Source organism: Hyaena hyaena, unplaced genomic scaffold (genome assembly GCF_003009895.1).
Source record: "Hyaena hyaena isolate Hyena2069 unplaced genomic scaffold, ASM300989v1 scaffold_521, whole genome shotgun sequence".
NCBI lineage: Eukaryota > Metazoa > Chordata > Mammalia > Carnivora > Hyaenidae > Hyaena > Hyaena hyaena.
In genome coordinates, this window is record NW_024081153.1 from 1,138,587 (window position 1) to 1,151,547 (window position 12,961).

Consider the following 12,961-nt stretch of genomic DNA (forward strand, 5'->3'; position numbering starts at 1 on the left):
TCATCCGTGTTGTAACATGTGTCATAATTTCACAACTTTTTTAAAGATTAAAAAAATTTTTTTGTTTATTTATTTTTGAGAAAGAGAGAGAGAGAGAGAGAGAGAAAGCATGAGCAGGGGAGGGGCGGAGAGAGATGGAGACACAGAATCTGAAGCAGGCTCCAGGCTCTGAGCTGTTAGCACAGAGCCTGATGCAGAGTTCAAACCCATGAACAGTGAGATCATGGCCTGAGCCAAAGTCAGAGGTTTAAGTGACTAAGCCACCCATGTGCCCCAAAGATTTATTTATTTTTAAGAAAGAGAGTGCAAGTGGAAAGGACCAGAGAGAGGGGACCAAAGATACAAAGCAGGCTGTGTGCTGATGGCAGGGAGCCCAACTCAGGACTTGAACTCACAAACCATGAGATGTTGACTGGAAGCTTGATGGACTGAGCCACCCAGCCTCCTCTCAATTCATACTTTTTAAAGGCTGAATAATATTACACTGTATCTGTATACATTTCACTTATTCATTCACCTGTGGATGAACACTTGGGCTGCTTCCACCTTTTAGCTATTGTGAATGATACTGCTATGACCAGGGCATACAGCATGAACTGCTTTTCATTAGAAAGAGAGAGAAAACTTTCCCCAGAAGCTCTCTAGCAAATTTTCCCTCACATCTCATTGCCTGAAATTGTGTCACATATTCATTCCTAACCCAAGAAAAATGGGCCACAATGTTTAATTAGGGTCTAAACTTTAGGCAGATCATAATTATGTCTCGTGGGGTTTGAGGAGGGAGTAGCCCTCCCCAGAAGCTCTGGGCTGTAGGAAGACGGTGGATTCCATTATAAAAGAATGATGTAAGTGTGAGCAACTCAGTTATACTCGCTGCTGCCAAGAGGAGTGAAAGTGACACATACAAGTTAAGGTGAATCTCAGATTTATATAGAATTTCTGTTATGAAACTTTGAGGTTGGTGAATATACCTCATATTCCTGTCATCCTAGGTCATCATCTTCCATTTTGTGTTCTCACCTGTGCTTCCTTCCCCTGACCCAATCCTCTTTCTACTTTTCCCCCTCTGCAATCTCTCCATTTCTTCCTTCATGCTCTAATTTGCTAAAACCTGGTTCTCCTCATAGAATTCTTATTTCACATCCTGGTTTTACTGAATGCTCACTTTTCTCTGAATTTGGTCTCCCTGAAACCTTCTTGAATTTATGTGGGCCTTTTTTTTTATTGTCTTTTTTTTCTCATTTATTCATGCACGCCAGGTCCAGAGATGAATTCAGCTTTCTCCTCATTCTGTAGTCCTCTGCTCTTATATAAAAGTCCTGTTCCCTGAATGATTTGAGACATTTGTATATACCATACTCCATCCTACCTCATTTCTGGCTAGGAGCTTACATCTCTATCTACCTAGCTCACCATCTTATCCATGCCCATGTTTTTTTCAATTGTTGTTTAAAGTTAATCACTCCTAAAGGCATATATATTCAGCTCAAAGCTTCCTCTTAAGCTTCACATCTGTCTCCTGGACATAGCCTTCTGACAACTCCTAAGCATTCTTTTTTTTTAAAGATTTAATTAATTAATTAATATATTGAGAGAGAAAGCGTGCAAGTGGGAGAAGGGCAGAGAGAAGGAGAGAGAAGGAGAGAGAAAGAGAGAGAGAGAGAGAGAGAATCCCAAGCAGGCTCCGCACTGTCAGCCCAGAGCCTGATGTGGGACTCAAACTCACTAACTGTGAGATCATGACCCAAGACAAAATCTAGAGTTGGATGCTCAAACCAACGGAGCCATTCAGGTGCCCCTATTTTTTTTATTATTTTAATTTTTAAGTAGGCTTCATGCCCAGTGTGGAGCCCAACACAGGCCTTAAAGTCACTACCCTGAGATCAAGACCTGAGCCCATATCAAGAGTCAGACGCCCAACTGACTGAGCTACCTAGGTGCCCCTTGAGATTTTATTTTTAAGTAATCTGTACACCCAGTGTAGGGCTTGAACTCACAATCCTGAGACCAAGAGTAGCATGCTCTTCCGACTGAGCAAGCCAGGTGCTCCAAGCATTCCTAACTCAACATCTGGAAAATCGGAAAACCAGAAACCTGGAAGTCTTTCTTGATTCCTTCTCCTCTTCACATGAGCCTCCTCTTGGTTCTATTATCCTTGGTTTTAATATCTCTGACCAATTCTTTTTGTTCTTTCCTTATCACTATTTACTTCATATTTCTCATTTTTAAACCTGAATTTTAACAATCTCCTAACTGTTCTTTACAGCCGAATCATTCCCGATAATACTGCAACCGGCAACTAAAATGTCATTCCCTAAATCGTTCCTATATAACCAGGTTCAAGTCCAAGATTCTCATCATAGTACACAAGACCCTTTTAGGAAATAGCCCCAGTCTGTCTTTCCAGTCTTATATTGGACCACTCCTTCACTCTCATGTTCCAGCTATAATGAATTTCTAAATTATTCTACATTGGTTGAGCCCCTTTCTTTTTAGCTGGTTAATTATTTTTCTCATTTAAGTTATCTGAGGATTTTCTCCTCTAGGGTCCTTCAATTTGAGAGTAACTGACAATCCTTGTTTCCTTAATACCTTGTCCATACCTTTACATCATGTTTATCACACTGTATCATGGACCATAATTTTCTTATCTGAATTCTCCATATTTCCAGGATTTAGCAAAGTGCTGGGTGTTTGGTAGGTATAAGCTGTGAATATAGATCCTGTGCTGCATTTTAAGATGAAAGTTTACTTTGCAGCACTTGCTGAATGTGACTATGAAAGGAATAGGAGGATGGAATAATATTGCATTTAGGAGAGAAGCTGAGTTCACTGAAGTTGCTTTAAAAATTATGGGGATTCTGTGCATGTTTGTAGGTTGAGGTAAAGGGGGCAGTGAAGCAAGAGAGGTTGAAGATGCAGAAGTGACAGAAATTAGGTCATTTGAGAAGATGAAAAGGTTTTAAGTTTTCCTCAAAATAATTTTTTTAGCTTTTAGAGGCCTGCAAGTTATTTGTCTCATCAAGGCTTGAGTTCATTTTATCTAAAGATAATATTCTTGATCAGGGATTTATGTTACACATTTACTTATTAAGCAGAACTTTCATCTTTACTTGGGTCCAGGAAGGAGGTGGATAAAGAAGTATATTTGGTAGAAGTTAAGGATTTAAAGTTTACTAACAAAAATCTGGAGTTGTATCACAGTCAATGCTACTAGAATGCCTGATATTCTTTCAAAGGACAGTAAATGCCTGGGATATGATGACATTTTAGAAAGGTCTTGACACTTAAGATAAATGTTGTTATATATACCCATACACAGTAGTAAATGCTTTTTCATGATTTTTGAGTGTACCATTCTGATTAATCAAATATTCTGTTTTTAATACTTATTTTATTGTACAGTCTGAATTAATAATTAAGAAAATGAAGCTCAGATGCTAAAAATAGCTTATATTAAAACTACATAGTATGAATAGGGAGGGAGTTTCGGGACCTCAGATATCACAGTGAACTCCCACAAATCTCTTATGGAGAATAAGTTACTTTAAACAAAGTACTGTGTTAGAGCTAAGATGTACACAAATATATAAGATGTGGCTCCTGCCTTTTAGAATGTGTATTAGCTATTGTAGAGTTCCAATTAACTGAATCCATAAGTGATTTTTAGAAGACAATGTTACACATATTTTACTTTCTGCTTTCCATTCTTTTCTTAAAAATGTTTTTTAAAATAATTTATTTCTGAGAGAGAGAGAGAGAGAGAGAGAGAGCAAGCACACAAGTGAGCAGGGGAGGGTCAGAGAGAGAAGGGGACACAAGATCTGAAGCAGGCTCCAGGCTCTGAGCTAGCTGTCAGCACAGAGCTCGACTAGGGGCTTGAACCCACATACCGTGAGATCATGACCTGAGTCAAAGTCAAACGCTTAACCAACTGAGCCACCCAGGTGCCCCTCTGCTTTCCATTCTGATTAAGCTCTTATCTTCTTTTCATTTCCCTTTTAAATCTCTCCCAGCTATCAAAACTATCTGTGCTTCAGAAATAGACTTTAGTGGCTAAGTGGAGGGCTTTGTACCTAGCAGCACTCATTGTGTATTTGTTGAACTCAAATGAATATCTTGTCTGGTTTTGATTTTTATGTGCTTGGCAATTGGCTGGATTGGAAAGTCGAATTTTAAGTCACATTTAAAAGCGAGGAGGGAGGGGTGCCTGGGTGTCTCAGTTGGTTAGGTGTTTGACTTCAGTTCAGGTCATGACATCATGGTTTGTGGGTTCAAGCCCCTCATGGGGCTCTGTGCTGACAGCTCAGAGCCTGAAGCCTCCTTCTGATTTTGTGTCCTCCTCTCTCTCTGCTCCTCCCCCACTCCCGCTCTGTCTCACTCTCAAAAATGAATAAACATTAAAAATATTTTTAAATGAGAAGAGAACATTGCTGAGTACTGCAGCTGCAAGAATCTCCTTTAAAAACCTACAGTCTGTTACATAAATTATGTACTCTTTAAACTCTCTTCCATGTTCATTTACACAATTGATCATTGAAACTACTTTAGAATATGTGTATCAATTATTTAGCATATTTTAAAAGCTTCCTTAATAACATCTTTAATAAGTGGATGCAATTATGTATTTACTGCAGTTATGAATAACAGATAACCTAATTATAGTTTATCATTAGCTCTAATCATTCCAATGGAAATATTTCTCTCACTGCATTTGTATTGTTTTGGTGCATGAGTATAGAAAGCAGCAGATTGTTTTCTGTGATCATAGATTTTAAATATTTACTTGCTAGTGCTGCATAATTTAGTACACTGGAGTTGGAAAGCAGTTTGTATGGTATTGGATGCCATGTCCGTGTTACAGAATACAGTTACCCTCTGTGACTTCTATGAGAGGTTATAAACATGGTAAGTGTTCTACTCCATTTTTCCAACCAATTAAAATCTGTTTTGCTGTTAATCCACAGAAAACCAATGTTAATGGTATAAGTCAACTTTATTTTATATAATTACCATATAGTTTAAGAATTCAAGCATTGTTTCTCATGGCCTATTAGTGCACAATGTAAAAAATAAAATATATTCATTCTTGGTATTGGTAATCCAAATCTTTATCAAAGTAACAAAAAGGCATCCAGACAGCTTGTTCAATGGTTGCTATCTGTCCTAAGAAATCAAAACAAAGTTCTCTATTTTAAAATATGGTCTTGCTATATACCCTTTGTGTGATTGGTTACTTGTTGCCCTACCACGTAATAGAAAATAATAGTTCCAGGTACTTGTTTTTGTAAGAATAACAATAAAACTAATACAAAACCATTAACATGTTAAAAAAAAGTGAGAAATATTTAAAAAATGTTTCTTTAGTTTTGAGAGAGGACAGGCAGGGGCGGGGCAAAGAGAGGGGGTACAGAGAATACAAAGAGGGCTCTGCGCTGTCAGCAGAGATGTGGGGCTCGAACTCAGCAACAGTGAGCTCATGACCTGACCTCAATCTACTGAGCCACCCAGCCACCCCAAAAGTGAAAACCATTTTAAAATTTAATTTTGAACTTTCAACTCTGCATTCTGAAATGTTTCTTTTCCCTTGTGGGTACATAGTCCGGTAGTACAGACTGTTAATTTTTTACTCCCAGGTTTTACTATAATTTCCTATGCAATTCAGGAGCATGTCTGGTAGTCCTTGTTCCAACGCAATCTTTCAGTACTGCAAAACGACCTAGGATTACACTTTCCCATACTTTAGTATTTCCCTCATACTCCTTTCTTTTTAAATTTTTTTAAATTTATTTATTTTTGAGAGGCAGATTACAAGTGGAGGAGGGGCAGAGAGAGGAGGAGACACAAAATCCGAAACAGGCTCTAGGCCTCCGAGCTGTCAGCACAGAGCCTGATGCGGGGCTCAAACTCACAAACTGTGAGTCATGACCTGAGCCGAAGTCGGACACTTAACCGACTGAGCCACCCAGGCGCCCCAGCATTTCCCTCACACTCCTTAGGAATGTGGATAAAAATTCCCATTTCATAAAAAGCCTTGCTACCGTCCAGTGTTTCAATCCTTGAAAAATAATAGGAATTTGGAAAACGAGCGCATACATTCCTTAGTATTTTGTAAGTATTTATCTGTCAGTCTCAACTATAGCTTGACTTAGAGACTTTCACAACCGGATAGAAGGGATAATGGGTATGTTTATCAAAGTGGGGTTCGACAGTAAGGTCTACGTTATGACAAGAAATTAGTGACTCTTCTGAATACATAACTGGGATCTCAAGAGTGACAGATGGAAACCGAAGAAAGAGGGGCGCAGTGCACATTGGGTTTTGTAGTTCCGCGCCGAGGAGACGGTGTGGCGTTGCATGCTGGGAGTTGAAGTACCATTGTTCAGTGGGACCTCAAAGTAGACATAATGTGGGTTGTCTGTTAGAGACATTGCTTACAGATACTTTCCCTGTCTCTGCGCTTGCCCTACTGGTGACCCAGGGGCTGGGATGGCAAAGAGCGGAGAAGGGATGGATGAAGTGAGTGGGTCATGGGCCTGTGCGCTATTTGCTACAGCCAATCAAATGGATTAGTGCCCCGGAAGTGGCTGACATACTGGGTTCGAAAGGGAGGCCTTTCCTCATACTACGGTGGCCGGGAAGCTCGAGATGCCTGTGGCTGCGGCGCTGAGGTCGGAGTGTATTCGTGTGTGAGGGCTGCGTGAGGGCTGCTTTTGGGGCGGCTGCTGCTAGAGCTGGAACACTTCCCTGGTTGGTGGCTCCTGCACATTTTTTACACTTCTCCAGTTCTGTTTCGGTGAGGGGCTACTTGAGCCTGGTGGAGTCAGGAGAAGGTTGGGACTCGGTGTCTCTGATCCCCAAATAACCTGGTTTTGGGGGGACCTGCCTTCAGTGGAGATCCTCTGGCCAACCGTTTAGGCTTCCTGAGGGTTTTGGCACCTCCCTCATATACTTTTTAGTGTAATTTGTCTTCTGACCCCTTGCTCTTCCTGGGCTCCAAACCTAACTAACCGTAAGGCTTCCTGTGGGCAGCTGTTCCCCCCTCTCCCTGTGGCTTTTGTTAATTATTCCAGATACGACTTGTCCCCTAAGCTACCGCATCCGTTTAACTGTTTTCCATCAAAAAAGAAATGAAAAAAAAAAATTAGATTCTCAGGATCTCAATCTTATCATTCCTAACACCTTATCTCTTTTTTGGCCTTTGTTACTGCGGCAGACGTTAACACACTCGCCTGAATATCTTAATGCCTTTCCATCCAGAAATTAACGTTCACTCACTTTATTTGGTTCTCACTTACCCTCAACTTTTCTACCTCCATTCGCATGTAAGGGCTTTATAGGTTGGAGGTTCGAATACATTCTTATGGTGACTAGTGAACGTGAGAGAGGTCACTGGTCATCTCAGCATGACTCTGTTTATTCAGTTTATATTTCTTAATGTTTCTTGGCTTACATTTTCATTTTGTGTTATTTTCCAAGAGGTTTGGTGCTTCCTTACAGTTAAAGTAAAATACTTTGTCCTACAACTTAGGTGGGCTTTTTTCCCCTCTATTCCTACTCAGAATGTTTCCCTACTGGAATTTGCAATGACTTTAATAGCAGACACAACGGAGCGCTCTTCCCTTCTTGCTTGCTTGTGATTTGTAATTAGATTATGAGTCATTGAAAGTACCCAGAGGGATTGGAAAAGCTTTGAAAGGTAAAGTCTATGTATGTTCCAATTTACAAATTAATAAAGCTTGTATGCTGAACAAGGAAGATTCTAATTCTAAGAGTTTCTAATTGGCCCAGTAATCTGATATTATGGTGAATTATAAGTTCATTCTCTGTAAAATTTGGGGAACAGTTTAAAGTTAGTAAGTAGTCAATATAAGGCATTGTATAGTTTAGTAAAAAAAGTTTATAAACCATTTAACTGATACTCTTTCTGTAAAATAGAATGCACATATGTTGAAAAGCTTATTTGTTGTAATTGTTTATGGTATATTTTTACATATTTTGATAAATCTGGTAAAACAGCATTATATACTATTCATTAATGTTTTGTAGACAGAAATTATTGTACTTCCTGGCTTTATGGGGACTGTGTAAGCTCAAACAAAAAGTTTGTAGCTTTTCTTCTATTCTGATTATTGCACTATGGAAATCCTAATAGTAAAACTTTTGTTCTTCTTTAAGCATTCACATACAATCTGTGCATGTGAGTAAAATATAGATATTAATACTTGTACCCTGTCAAATGGAAATTATTCCTATTAATCAAAATGGTTTCAGCCATGCTTACAGTTTGGAGTTTAATATATAATATTTCAGATGTAATTCACTCTTAGAATTCTTGACTAGATAAATGTTAAGAAGTTAGACATTCCTCACACTTTATTTTTCCTGAGATTTTATTAATTTAGTAGGCATTCATTGAATATGCCTTACTATTTAGCAATCATGAAAAAAATCATCAAAACATTTATTGAGAGCATCCTCTTGTTCTCAGCTCTGTACTAGATGCTGTTAAAGAATTATTGCACTTAATCAATATAACAACTTCTTGAGTTGCTGAATATTATTTACATTTTGCAGATTGAGAAACTGAAGTTCAAAGAGTTCAAGTCATTTAGTCCAGTTCATTTTGACTCTTCCCACTCTACCGCAGCTGCAAAGATGTGTTCTCTACCCTCTATCCTATATATAAGGAGCATTAATTCAGTAAGTATTTACTGAAGCAGCTGTGATGTACCAGATACTCTTCTAGGTGCTGAAGATGTAACAGTGAACAAAAGAGACAAAAGTAAGCTCTTGGGGAGCTTACACTATAGCAGAATGTATGACATGTAAACCTTGCCTTCAAGAAGCAGTAAATATAGCCAATATGCATCAGATTTTATGTATTTTAGAATGTTAAAGTTGAAAAGAGATTAACTAGGAACGGTTTAATGAAGAGGATGAGATTTAATCTAGAACTAAAATAGTGTATGTAGATTTGGTACATAGAAACTGGAAGAAAAGTGATTCTAGCTTGAGGCATAAAAAGAACAAAATTCTGAATTGTAGGGGAGATAGGAGAGAGAGGGACAGAAAACTGGACTGCTTTGTTTGCTCAGTAACTTGCACATGTAAGTGCACAGTATTGGTTGAATTTGAAGCAAATGTTTAAATAAATGAAGCTATGACAAGAGTTCAGATATGAAGGAAAGAGGGATTAGACAGATCTACTGTTATTGTAGTGGGACTGGAAGAAAGGAATCGATTTGATCACTGTTGATGAAAGCACCAGTAGGTCCTGTTAATTATTGAATGTTGGGAGTAGGGTGGTGGCCAAAGGAGAAGTAAGACTGTGTTACCGATTTCGAACTGAGTGGACCAGGCATGTTGTAGATTTATTTACTTATTTCATCAAATCATGAGGTTTTAGGAAAAATTCCAAGATATTCCTTTGTTAATGAAGAAAATACTGCCAGTTAAACAGAACTTGTCAAGTATAAGTTGTATTCATTTTCAGAGTTAAAATGTGAAAAATGTGTGATCTAGAAATGATGAAATAAAGTACTCTTTATAATGGTTGGTGGACCTTATAACCATTCCCCCCCCCCCCCGTTTGTAAATAAACTTGTAATCTTTGAAATGCACATAATCATTTAGCATTTATTTGTTATTTATTAACTGGGTACTTTTCTAGGTCATAATGATGAAATGGTGAGCTTCATCATAGAACCACCCTCATAGAACTTACTGTATAATAGGGAAGGCAGACATAAATCAAATGTTCAAAGACGTTTAAAGTTCCAGCTATTTTAAGTGCTGTAAGAAAGGACTTGATGTTATACAGAGGAAAACCCTGTTTACAAGAGGGACAGCAAGGTGAATGGGAAGAAGCCAGATTAGAGATGATTATATCTTGGACTAGATGATGGTGAAGATAGAAGTGATGGATTTAGAGATATTTAGGAGGTGGAACTAGGTGATGGATTGGATGTCAGGAGTGAGGAAGAGGAGGGTGGTGCCGCCACTAGGCTTCTGGCTTATGTAACTGGATGGATAGTGGTATAGTTCACTAAGGTAGAGAACACTGTAAGATGACCAGGTTTCAGGGGACATGGTTTATTTGTTAATATTTTTTATGGTGGCATCAGTTTTCAAGGTTAATTGCTTATTCTTTTTTTTCTTTTATGTCATTGTTTCAATTAAGTATGTTTGAGGAATGATGTGCCTGAAATAAATGTTTTCAGTGTTTTTTTTCCCCCTTGAGTGAGCAGGGATAAAGTTCTAGATGAAAGCATATGGAAATATGTTGGTATTTGTTTTCAATTTATATGAACATATTCAACCATATATATGAATAGGTAACTGAGTAGTACAGTTATATATGATCTTTATTTTCACGTGGGATTTGGCAATACATTAGGCATCTGGTTAAATTCTAACTTTTTCATTCAGTTAGTGTATATGTAAATTTAAATGTGTATTTGGGAAGAAAGGCATGCTTTTGATTTTTCCTTGCAATGTCTCCTTTGTGTAATTTTTGATAGATTTTGAATTAATACAATCAGTTTATTTTTAAAATTTTACATTTCATAGTAAAGCAGTAGAAGAGCAAAGAGCATGGGCTCTGGAGTCAGACTGCCTGGTTTCAAGATGTGTTGTGCTGTGACCTTGTAGAAGTTATTTAGTCCTTCCAAGCCTTTTTCCCTTTAATCTGTAAGATGAGGATAATAATATTATCTGCGTTATTGTTGTAAGTATTAAATGATATATATGCATAGATTAATAAAATTCATAGTACATAGTTTATTATTATTATACATATGTGGTCTGAAATTATCTGTATATCTGTGTCAACATTTTAATTTTAGAGATCTTTGTAACTAATAGATCCCAATTAGAGAAAAAATGTGTTTGGTTAGTCATATTTGGATTTGGGATAAATATCATGTAACATAGTTCTGCTAATTCATAATTGTCCTAGATGACTTAAGACATGTCATCTTGTAAGAATTTTCATCGGAGACTATGCTTAGTCTGCAGCTATTATAGGAAACTAATGGTGGTTTGGTGTGTAATTACTTCTTTGTTAGGATTATTACTTTAATTTTTAGCCAAACCTTTCTGAACTTTGTACTTGATTTTAGTGCTTATGGATAGGATAAAGAAGTAGTTAGACTTAATATAGTCTGATCAGCTGCATGAAAGTATATTTAATTTCCACCCTACTTTTTCTCCCAACTTTTTTCTTTTATAAGTTTCAAACCTATAAAAAAGCTGAAAGAATAGTACAACAAATATCTGCACATCTTGTACTTAAATTCACTGGTTGTTAACATTATACCTCATTTGCTTTCTCTCTAAATACACACACATGTATGCCTTTTTTTTTTTCCATGCTGAGGAACCATTGGGGAGACATCCTGCTGCTTCACTCCTAAATTCTTTGCCATGCATCTTGAATGAACTAGGACATTCTCCTACATAGCTATGATGCTATGAGCACACTCAAGTAATTTAATCCTGATTGATATTATTTAATGTATAGGCCATATTCAAAAATTTGAATTTACCCAAATGTTTATCAGTAATCTCCCTTATAGCTTAAAAAACATACTGAATTCAATCAGAGATTATGAATATTCTTAGCTGCCATGTCTATTTTCTTTTATGTAGAGCAATCCCCACCTTTTCTTCTTCCTCCCTCTTTTTTTTTTTCAAGGCTGACATGTTTTTAATTAAAAAAATTTTTTTTTTTTAAATTTTTATTTATTTTCGGGGCGCCTGGGTGGCTTAGTCGGTTAAGCGTCCGACTTTCGCTTAGGTCATGATCTCGCGGTTCGTGGGTTCGAGCCCCGCGTCGGGCTCTGTGCTGACTGCCAGCTCAGAGCCTGGAGCCTGTTTCGTTCTGTGACTCCCTCTCTCTCTGACCCTCCCCTGTTCACGCTGTCTCTCTCTCTCTCTCTCTCTCTCTCCTAGAAATAAAAAAATAAAAAAATAAAAAAAAAATTTTTTTTATTTATTTTCGAGAGAGAGAATGGCAGAGTTTGAGCAGGGGAGGAACTGAAAGAGAGGGAGACACAGAATCTGAAGCTGGCTCTAAGCTGTCAGCACAGAGCCCCTGACACAAGAGTTGAACTCATGAACCATGAGTTAATGACCTGAGACGAAGCTGGATGCTTAACCAACTGAGCCACCCAGGCATCCCTCAAGACTGATTTGAAGAGTGTAGGCTGTTTTGTTTTGTTATATATATATAACATATATATATATCTTTCATTAAAATTTTTTCTTAATGTTTATTTTTGAGAGAGAGAGAGAGAGAGAGCAAGTCGAGCAGGGGCAGAGAGAGGGAGAGACAGAATCCAAAACAGGCTCCAGATTCTGAGCTGTCAGCGCAGAGCCCAGCACAAAGCACAATGTGGGGCTCAAACCCACAAACTGAGATCGTGACTTGTGCCAAAATCAAGAGTTGGATGCTCAACTGACTGAGCCACCCAGGTGCCCCCTTTTTTTCTTCCTTTTTTAAAGTAGGCTCCATGCCCAATGTGGAGCTTGGACTCATGACCCAGAGATCAAGATTCACATGCTCTACCAACTGAGCCAGCCAGAAGCCCCACTGTTATTCTTTTTTTGATGATTAAATGAGTTATCTCAAATTTAATTTTGATTAGTTCCCTCAAGCCAGTTCCTCTGGCCTTCACATATGTTCATATTGGTATTTGGGTACATTCTTAATTTTTTGTACAAAAGATGTTCCAGTCTCACCTTCCATATTCCTTGCTTAAGACCTGGAATTAGCCATTTTGCATTGGAGTCCTCGTTCAATTTAGTGGAAAATAGTACTCAGAAATCAAGATTGAATATACTCATTGCTACTGGAGTATCCGTGCTTTTAGGCTCTTTAAATAAATGGACACACATGCACACACACACATTTTAAAAGAAATCATGAATTTTATAGGATATTTTCAATTCAGATTCA

General features: G+C 37.9%; 1 protein-coding gene across 6 annotated transcripts in view; it reads left to right on the forward strand.

The window, feature by feature from the left end:
- Window positions 1-6,620: 6,620 nt before the first annotated feature.
- ATG4C (autophagy related 4C cysteine peptidase) overlaps window positions 6,621-12,961 on the forward strand; it is a 94,111-nt gene continuing 87,770 nt past the window's right edge. Inside the window, exons 1-3 of one of the 6 annotated variants that reach the window (XM_039255295.1) lie at window positions 6,621-6,750; window positions 7,563-7,699; window positions 8,578-8,703. The gene's annotated coding sequence lies outside the window, so the exon portion shown is untranslated. Of the gene's footprint in view, window positions 6,797-7,562; window positions 7,700-8,577; window positions 8,704-12,961 lie in introns of all 6 variants that reach the window. The other 5 variants (XM_039255294.1, XM_039255298.1, XM_039255296.1 and 2 more) reach the window with 5 other exon arrangements.